The sequence below is a fragment of the Mytilus edulis genome, chromosome 11 (genome assembly GCF_963676685.1).
Source record: "Mytilus edulis chromosome 11, xbMytEdul2.2, whole genome shotgun sequence".
Classification (NCBI taxonomy): Eukaryota; Metazoa; Mollusca; class Bivalvia; order Mytilida; family Mytilidae; genus Mytilus; species Mytilus edulis.
The window spans coordinates 42,395,471-42,405,165 of record NC_092354.1 but is presented as its reverse complement, the minus strand read 5'-3'; positions in this window follow the sequence as shown (position 1 = coordinate 42,405,165).

Here is a 9,695-nt window from a genome sequence, read left to right as displayed (position 1 = left end):
AACATTGAAATTTTACTATTTGATTACAAAAGTCTTTGGTGGTTGTTTCTTTGATATTCTAGGCCTCTGTTGTTTGTCTATAGTACCACTATATCATGTCAACCCTTATGTTGTTAGTCTGAACCTTACGGGCAACAGATGTATTCTACTCCAATCTTAATGTACTAGGATTACCAGTTTTACTACCCAAGGATTGGATTCTCTCTAGCCCAGGGCATGTTGAATGCTTTAACCAATAAAAACTGGCCCAATGAATTAATTAAGAAATAATTCTTTCATGCCATGCTCTATGTTCATTTTAACATGGGTATGCATTATATTTGTTAATATCTTAATACCAAGTGTTAACGAGGTATTAAATGTTTACAAATATAATGCCTACTAATGTTAAAATGAACATAGAGCATGGCAATATTTTTGTACTTCGAAGAGGACCTATAGTACACGCTCGTATATTATCTCCGCTATTTAAAATGTTTTTAAAGATACTCCATACTTTTTAAAAGGATAAAAAAATAACTAATATGGCTCCTCAAAGAAACCCTTTTTGATACTCTGACCGGAAATAGCATTTTTTCCTTATCCTCATTGGCATGGATCTTTAAAAATGTTAAATTTACGTTATTCTTGTAGTAAAATCTGTATCTTTGAGACTTTTAATATCAAATTAGTGGTCAGTAAAACAGTTGATACTTCAGCATGTGCACTATTGTTCCTTTTTCAAAGTGCTAGACCTGGAAACCAAGTATGCTGCAAAGTTTTATGAAACTGGTTTCGTTTAATAATAATGTTATCGATATCAAAATTATTGAACTCATACATGCATAGATGCTAAACTCAGTTCTCTCTTTTATAGCATTTATAACGAATCTTAAATGACGAATAATATTTCAATCAGTGATGGTTGATCATAGGTAATGAACTTTCAGGTTTAAATGTTGCCGAACTTTACTGAGCCATGACATTGAAAAAAAAAAGCATTTTTCTTACATTTAACATTGGCACTTTTTTTCTGTCAAAACTATGAAATAAATAGCATGGATTTTACAAGATTTTTAGATATTGATGTTTGAACTGTTTTTTAAAAAGAAAAGTAGATATAAGGAGCCCAAATTTTTAATTGCGCTATATGTATGAAACCGAAGGATTCAAATATCTAACGCAAAAATGGAAATGGGGAATGTGTCAAAGAGACAACAACCTGACCAAAGAGCAGAAAACAGCTGAGGGCCACCAAAGGGTCTTCAAAACAGTGAGGAAATCCCGCAAAACCATAAACAAAAATGTGTACAATTTCAGTGATGGACGTCATAATAAACTCTGAAACATAAATATCCACTTTAAAATCTCTGCTAGTTTTAAGCTCACTCAGTCTGAAGGGACGAGTGAGCTATTCCTCACTTGGCGTCCGTCGTCCATTGTCGTTAACTTTTTACAGTTTGGACTTCTTTTAGAGAATGAATGAAACCAAACATGACAGGAAGTTACTTATGAGGTGCTGACCAAGTGTTGTTACTTATGAGGCCGATCCATCATCCAAGATGGCCATCAGAGGGGGACTTTGTTTAACATAGGTCCCTATGGGAAATACATACAATTGTCTTTTTTAGAGAACCACCAAATGGAATGAAACCAAATTTCGTATAAATGTCCTTATGAGGTGCTGATAAAGTGTTACCCATTTGTTGCCGATTTGCAGTTCAAGATGGCCTTCAAGACTTTTTATTCGATTACGAGGCCAATATTAACCAAATTTAATCATTATTTTGGTATCTGTTATAATATTTATGTATTTTTATATGACTTCCAAAACCAAAGTAGATTCAGGTGAGCGACACACGCGCTAGAGAACCTCTAGGTTATCTTGTTATATTCAAATTAAAGGTGGTTTTGCAGTTTCAATTTGTTATCTATTGTGCAACAGAACTTCTAGGATTCATTTTAATAAAGGAGCTTCAACCATCGTTTTCTACGTATTTTTATGGTAAAAAGCGACATATTGAATATGCAACTTTCATCAACCATTATAATTAAATCGTAAGATAAGAGTGAAAAGTATATGTTTCAGCCCCGTTTTGGAGAACGTTAAGAATGAGATGAACTCTTTCATTGTGATTTTTTAGACACTTTAAAATTGGTCTAAAATTTAACCCAATGTCAGATCTGCAAATGCGCCCTGTATAACCACTTGTTATATTTTATAAGATGGAGAATGTTTGTCTTATAGTTGTCACATATTTAGACGTATATGTTTGTGTTAAGACTTTAAAAAGTTTCGATATGGTTGGAAATCCCAGCTGTAAGTGATATTAAATATCGTAGGTGATGGGAAGTATTTCCCTTTTAATTGTGAAGTTTACTTATTTTCGTTTCAGTTTTACTCAAAGACGATGTGAAAAAAAAATTCTCACAAAAATACTGAATTCCGAGGAAAATTTAAAACGGAAAGTCCCAGATAAAGATTACGAGGAAAACAGAACAACGTCATATTCCTTTTCAAGTATCCCTCTCACAAATAATACTCTCCTTGATATTTCATGTATGGTTACATTTTAAAATCAGTTTATTTAGACACGTCTAAATACTGTAATATATATTAAGAAGTACCGGTACTACAACAAATGTTTTATATTTGCCATTTTGTCCATAAATTTTTAATATAAAACACAATGTTGAAAACATGTAGTCTACGTACTCAAATCCCATCTGATTCAAAAAACCAAGTGACAGATGCTCCTTTTAAAAATCATGAAAAAGTTAATGAATATTCATTATCACGTACCTCTATCTTTAGAATGGATTTTTTCTTTATATTTCCTGTTTGATATTGAGGGGAATGAAGTAGTACTTATACAAGACAAAAACCATTTACAATTAAAGTGGAAATATGATCTTTGAGTAGGTTAATTAGTGTAAAAATATGTATACATTTTATTCTTCCCCGAATTATGGTATATACACAATATATATATACCATAATTCGGGGAAGACTTTTGTTGGGTATAAAATTTCCAATACTATCAACTATAACCCCCAAAAGTTAATATTACATTAACAGTTTTCATTAATTTTTTAAAGTAGGTATGTTTATGATAATGGGTTTCAATTTCTTTTTACAATATATATACAATTATGTCTAATGGTATGAATAGTTGGTCCGTAAAAAACCCTCAATGGTTTCAGCCGCGACACTATGTTTGTGCATTGAATATAATGAGATAACTTGGAGGATCTAGCAAACTATGATTGTCTTACTTGTAAACGTATACACTATGGGAGGATAATCATATGTTTAAGTTATTTATTGTAAGATTTAGGTAAGGAAAGATTTAACTGAATACATTATTTGTTGTTTGGAAAAAGTTACTCTCCTTGAGCTTAGTATAACTTTAATAATATAAAGATTAAATGATAAAAAACTGACTGTATTTACCAAAACAACAATCCTTTTTTTGCACTGTTTGTTAATAATTTTTTCCACATTGTAGAACTTCATCAATAGATTATAGGCTCAATTAGTTTTATTTGAAAACTCATTACATTTGTACTTCCTTCTTGACAAATTTTCTTCCAGTCGATTAAGTATTTAATAATTTACCAAGTCTAAAAATATGTTTTAAAATCCTGACAATTTTTATTCACGACACAACCCAAACAAAATATATACAAAAATGTATACATAGTATTCTATCTATTACTAAAAAAATCAAACATTTCTTTGAGGGAAGCCTTTATTTGAATCGGAAACTAGGGTGTTCTTTTGATTTTGTTCTGCATTATATTTACTGGATTTTTTTCTGTACTTGGTAAACCATAGGCCTTTTGTAGTCGTAAAAGAGAATCACGGGTAGATTTAAGACGATTCTATTGTTCTCTGTGTAAACCAAAAAAACTAACCTAACCGACAATATTCGTTAAGCGGTACTATCAACACAAGACAGTTCCTACATTTACACTGTGAATCGACATTTTTAATTGTTATTTCAGACAATGTGTATTTGTTACATACTTTTTTATTATTTATAATGGCAATAACATTATGCTCTATATTTGTATCACACCGGGTTTCTAATGATGTTAGTTTATGTTCTTCTTCCACTGATTCTTTCAAGTAGTTGGGCTGCTGAAGGTATGTAATTGTAATCTTACAATCATAAGGACCTTAGGGAACGACCTGTTAACTTTGAGAGAGGGGCTATGTTTTTTCCTATATATACAATGTGTTCTGACTCTCACTTTGATGGAACAAAGTATTTTGGTCAAGTAGTTGACAAAAAAAAATTCTGATTAAAGATTTTCCCCATGCCTTATAGTGTAAATGTTACATTTGAAAAAAAAAATAATTGAAAGCGTTGAAAAAGTAAATAAAAGTTCGCACTTTGTGCCAAAATAAAAATTCTGACTCAGAAAAAAAAACATTACCTCCACATCACCCTTGAAGTTAAATGGTTTCTCCCTTATGAATACGACTCATAAACATAAATAGAAACAGACAGCACCATAGTGAAAAACTAACAGGAATCTGTAAGCAGCTTATATATTTTGCTTTTGCTTTCAGTACACCAAATAGTCTTTATCTATGTATAATTTGTTATTAATTTAGTATTTTGTTTTGCGATTTGGTATATCTTAACAGTTGGCCTTTGTGAGTTTCCCGTATTGCATTGTTTTGGTTTGTTTGTTTGTTTGTTTTTTTTTTTTGATTGGGGTACGCACTTGTTTTATAACGGTTATTGCTATATTAAATTCATCATTGGAAAATTTGGTGTAATATATGATTATACTCCGGCAAAATAAGTTTTAACTGAAAATAAAATGGGGTTTGTTTTTGCTTGTTAAATGGCTTATCAACACTATTAATTTAATCAAAATAAAATCAACCTCACTTAAAACATCGATCAAATTACACTGCGTTGTTGTTTTAGTTATGTACAAAGCATGGCAGTTTCATATGATAGAATGTCAATTTGAGAATGATCTGGGGTAATCTTATATTAGTCTACATATTATGATGCATGTAGTTAAAAGGGATAAGCATATTTCATTTACTGTTGTTTTCGTTGATGCTTGTCTTGATGAATGTGTATGATTACTAGTTTTAGTAGACTTTGCTTAATAACGTAAGTTGCTTTTACTCATGATTTATGTTTGATTATATACGGCATACAATATTTGTTAATTGTATTCCAGATGGGTTTAACCTATCCAAATATACTCGTGTACACGTTTTTGTATAAATATGATCAGACTGCAGTTGTATATCCTGAGGAGAAAGCTAGTAAGTAACGGTGGGAAAGTTACCCTTTTTTCTCGTCTCGTCAGGACATACATTATTTTCCCTCTATCAAATGCTGCACTATTCGTGCTTTTGACTAGCTGAAGCGACCTCATAAATATTTCTCTTTTAATTCAACTGAATGCATGACAAACTCAAATGTGTGGTATACAAATAGACAAAATAGAGGAAATACTTCTTATAATGTCTATTCAGAAAAAAATTGGTTCTGTTGCAGTCTATAAATTTCAAATTTCAAATTCAGTTTCTGATTTCAAATGTTTGGCTTTGAGCGTTCCTGATGAAAGTAAATACAGAAAAGCCCTTCGGACGCATGAAAATATTAAGTTTACGTGTTGCTTTCAATATTTCACACCTCTTATTGTAACAGGCAAACTCATTGATCGCGATTATATTATGTCCTGTTTCTGAGAGAATATTTGCAATGTAAGAGATTCACGTCACTAGTATTTGGTATTGTTTAATGAATACAACTATTTTTCAGTTGCTGTCAATAAGAATAGAACTGCCAATCTACCAGAATCAATTGGTTATTTCAATGCAACATATATACAAGGCCTTCGAGAAGACTGCCAAAATGGAACGATTATTCGAAAGTTGTTATCAAATCCATCCATGACCCACAGTATCAGTAATGTTGATGACGTTATTCCTTACTTTTCCGATGTACGAGTATATTTTGCCGATGGTACAAACAACTGTACAAACCGATTCAAAGAATTCATAAAAGCGAAAAATAATACATTAACAAATATTGACATCTACAATTTTCTAACGAATGATTCAATTTGTTGGGAATTTGCATTCTTCACTAACCAGTTATGCGTGGAATTTCAATTAAACAGAAATAATGAAGACTATCATTAGAAGTAAGAAAGCATTCACACATGCCGATCTATTTATCATTAAAGCACCAATTATGTACAGATGAATTCATTCAATACGTTTATCGTAATGGCTTATATATGGGCTCAAATGACACTTTCATTCTCAATATTGATAATATTATCAATTTTACTCAGGAAAACAGTTGTTTCGATATATACTTTCCGTGTCCATCGCCGGAGTTCAGAGATATGAGTATGTTTATGCCAGACCTGACAGCAGCGTATTTGCAGTTAGCAATAGCAGTGGAAGTGACAGTTGTGAATACCTTTGTTCTTTTGATATTTCTACAAAAAGACAACAGAACACCAGTCACCATTCTTCTATCAGCTTTGGCAGTATCTGATTCTACTGCCGCACTCCTTATGACCGTTCCGATATTTATCGGCAATCAAATATATGATTACCGAAGATATGAACATTCACGATTTTTTATTTTAGAATTTCCAGAATGTCTTGTGTTTAATCTTAGTTTTAATTTCAAGTATGCATTTCATGTTACTTCAATCCTTTTGACCTTACTTTTATGTCTCCAAAAATCTGCAGCTCTTCTATTTCCAATGTGGACCAAACAACATCTACATCAAAGGTTCAGTATTAATTGTTCTGTTTTAATGTTTACTATTGCCATTTGCATATATACTCGAATAAGTTATGTTGGTTCAGTCAAATATAGAAATTTTAACGGCAGATGTAGTATTGAAAATAACAATATTAATCATCATTTATACATGAACCATCTTACTATATTTAACGTGTGTATCCTGCTTTCATGTTTCTTGGTGGCTTTATGTACAGTGTATATAATTTGCAAGTTAACGGTCTTGCGAAGGAATCTACCTTGGACTGATTGTCCTGTTGTTCAGAAAAGAAACAGAATTTCAGCATTCACAGTTGTGTTCATTTGCATAATATTTTTGTTGTCAGAGGCACCGCTTATTTTCACCAGTTTTTTCCTCATGCTATATCAGTTCAAGATTCCATTGTTATCACCAACTGAGCGGAGTTATTATGATACAGCTCGGGATAATAGAGACCTCAGTCTAATTATTGGATTTTCTTTAAACTTTATAGTTTATAGTATAATGAGTAAGCAACTACGTGATAAATTGTGGTTTGGCGCTACGAAGATTGCTAGACGTATCAAATGTTGGTGACGTTAACTTTGTTTTAACGATTACGAAGTAGTAATCAAATTATAGAGTGAGACTTCAAATCTTTTAATAATTGTATACGAAAAATCAAGAAAGTAGAATGTTTCGTGCGAGTATACATTCTTTCAGCATCCCATGTTCATTAAAAGTGCTAACAAGATTATGAATGAAAACCATAATTTTCCACTAACATTTTGTCTTAATTTATTTATGGATACCATTAGCCCTTTATATTACTGGTACAAAATAGAAAAACGAAGGATAAGTAGATAATAGATAGACGTTTAAATTTATGGCCAACTATAAGAATTATTAAATAAACCCGAATGACATAACTAGTATGTTAATAAGTTTTCATTCATGACAAGTAATCAGAGCATGCACAGCAAAACACAAAAAAAAAGCCAAAGAACAGCGCTTTGATTTTTGATTTCTATCTCAAGTCACAGCGAGACCTTCAACACTGGGACAAAAAATCTACAAGTTTAAGACGACCCGTAGCATCGTCTTGAGCGGAATTCATTGCACCGTGAACTATCTATTGAACACCATGTCCGTGCTATCAAATTTAATTTCAACATTTCCTGCTGAACTTAATTAATTGTTTACAATTAACTCTTCCATATGTATATATTTTTTAGGGTTATGCAAATGTGAGCTTAGATTATAGATTTTGTTTATCAATGATATTTGATATTTTAGTTTAATAAATTCAATATAATTATGTTTTTGAATTTTGTGATTTTTAAATATCAATATGCTGTTATGTGTATTAAATAAAGGCAACAGTAGTATACCGCTGTTCGAAATTTATAAATCGATTGAGAAAAAAACATATCCGGGTTACAAACTAAAACGCAGGGAAACACATCAAATATACTACGACAAAATATAAACACAACCTTTAAATGTAACGCACATAGAAACGAACTGTAATATACATGATATAACTATGGCCATTTTCCTGACTTGGTACAGGACACTTTAAGAAAAAACAATGGTGGGTTGAACCTGGTTTGATGGCAAGCCAAACCTCCCGCTTTTATGGGAAAATTGATACATTTTATTACAAATAATGGTGCATGCAAGCTACGTTTTATTCAAGGCAAAGAAGTTACCGAATGACGTATGCAATATCAATATCCACCATATATTGCAACAATCAAATTTACTCACTGCTTAACGTGTGATTTTGAGCAACAGACCAATCATAAAAAACAGAGATGAATATGTTTGATATATTTACATGGTTTTTAACTATTACCTTCCACTGATTCCAGTAGATAGTTTGAAATCGCTTTCCATCGATTAAAGCTGACAAATCTATTAAATGCATTATTTGAAACAGAAACAAATTGACATAAAACTTTACATCAATCATTTTCGGTTAGAATAATTGTAAATAAATTTTGTGTGCCGTTTTTTTCCGAATTAAATATATTGATATTTTGGGGAAAACTATATATACATTCAAGTAATGAATACAATATGTAAATAAACTCATGAAAGATACAAGCTTAATATTTGTACGGTACACGCGCGTTTAGTTTTAAAAGACTCACGAATGACATTCGAATGAAAAAAGTTAAAATGGCCAAATAAAGTACAACGTGGAAGATTATTGAGGACTCAGAATTCCGAAAAGTTATGTCAAGTAGCGCTAAGGAAATGTATATGTAATCCTGGAGAGGTAACATATATAGGCATTTGTAATTGAAAGAGTAATTAACAAACGAAATTGAACTTTATCATACGTTTTAATTATAATTTTTACAGTTAACATAACTTATACTTGTTACAGACAAAAACGGAGTCGTTAGTTATAAGGGAAATAAAAACAAAACATATTTTGTCCTCTCTTTATCCGTGTATTTGTGATATTTTTTAGTGTTTACTGCATATATATTTGTTAGGTGTAAACATGTTTCCAGTTTCAATAATATGATATTTTATGATAGGTCTCTTCCTATACAATAAAAACTATTATATAAGGAACACTTTGTATAACAGTCCAGGCAATTACTGAAAACTGTAATATTACATTAAAATGTAATATTACACAAATCTGTAATGTTACAAAAAACTGTAATATAGGGTTTATATTACTGAAAGTTGTAATATAATAGTATTACTGAAAACTGTAATATAACGACAATATTACTAAAAACTGTAATATTACTGAAACTTGCTATCTTATCAAAAAATGTAATATAGTACTAATTCCCCTTTATCTCATGAAATATAACTTCCTGAGAGCATTTGAGTATCAAATTACATAGCCTATAAATAGTGCTGCAGGATTCAGTTCATCATTTACATTTGAGACAATGGAGGTACCAGAGAGGATAGAAAATGATGTG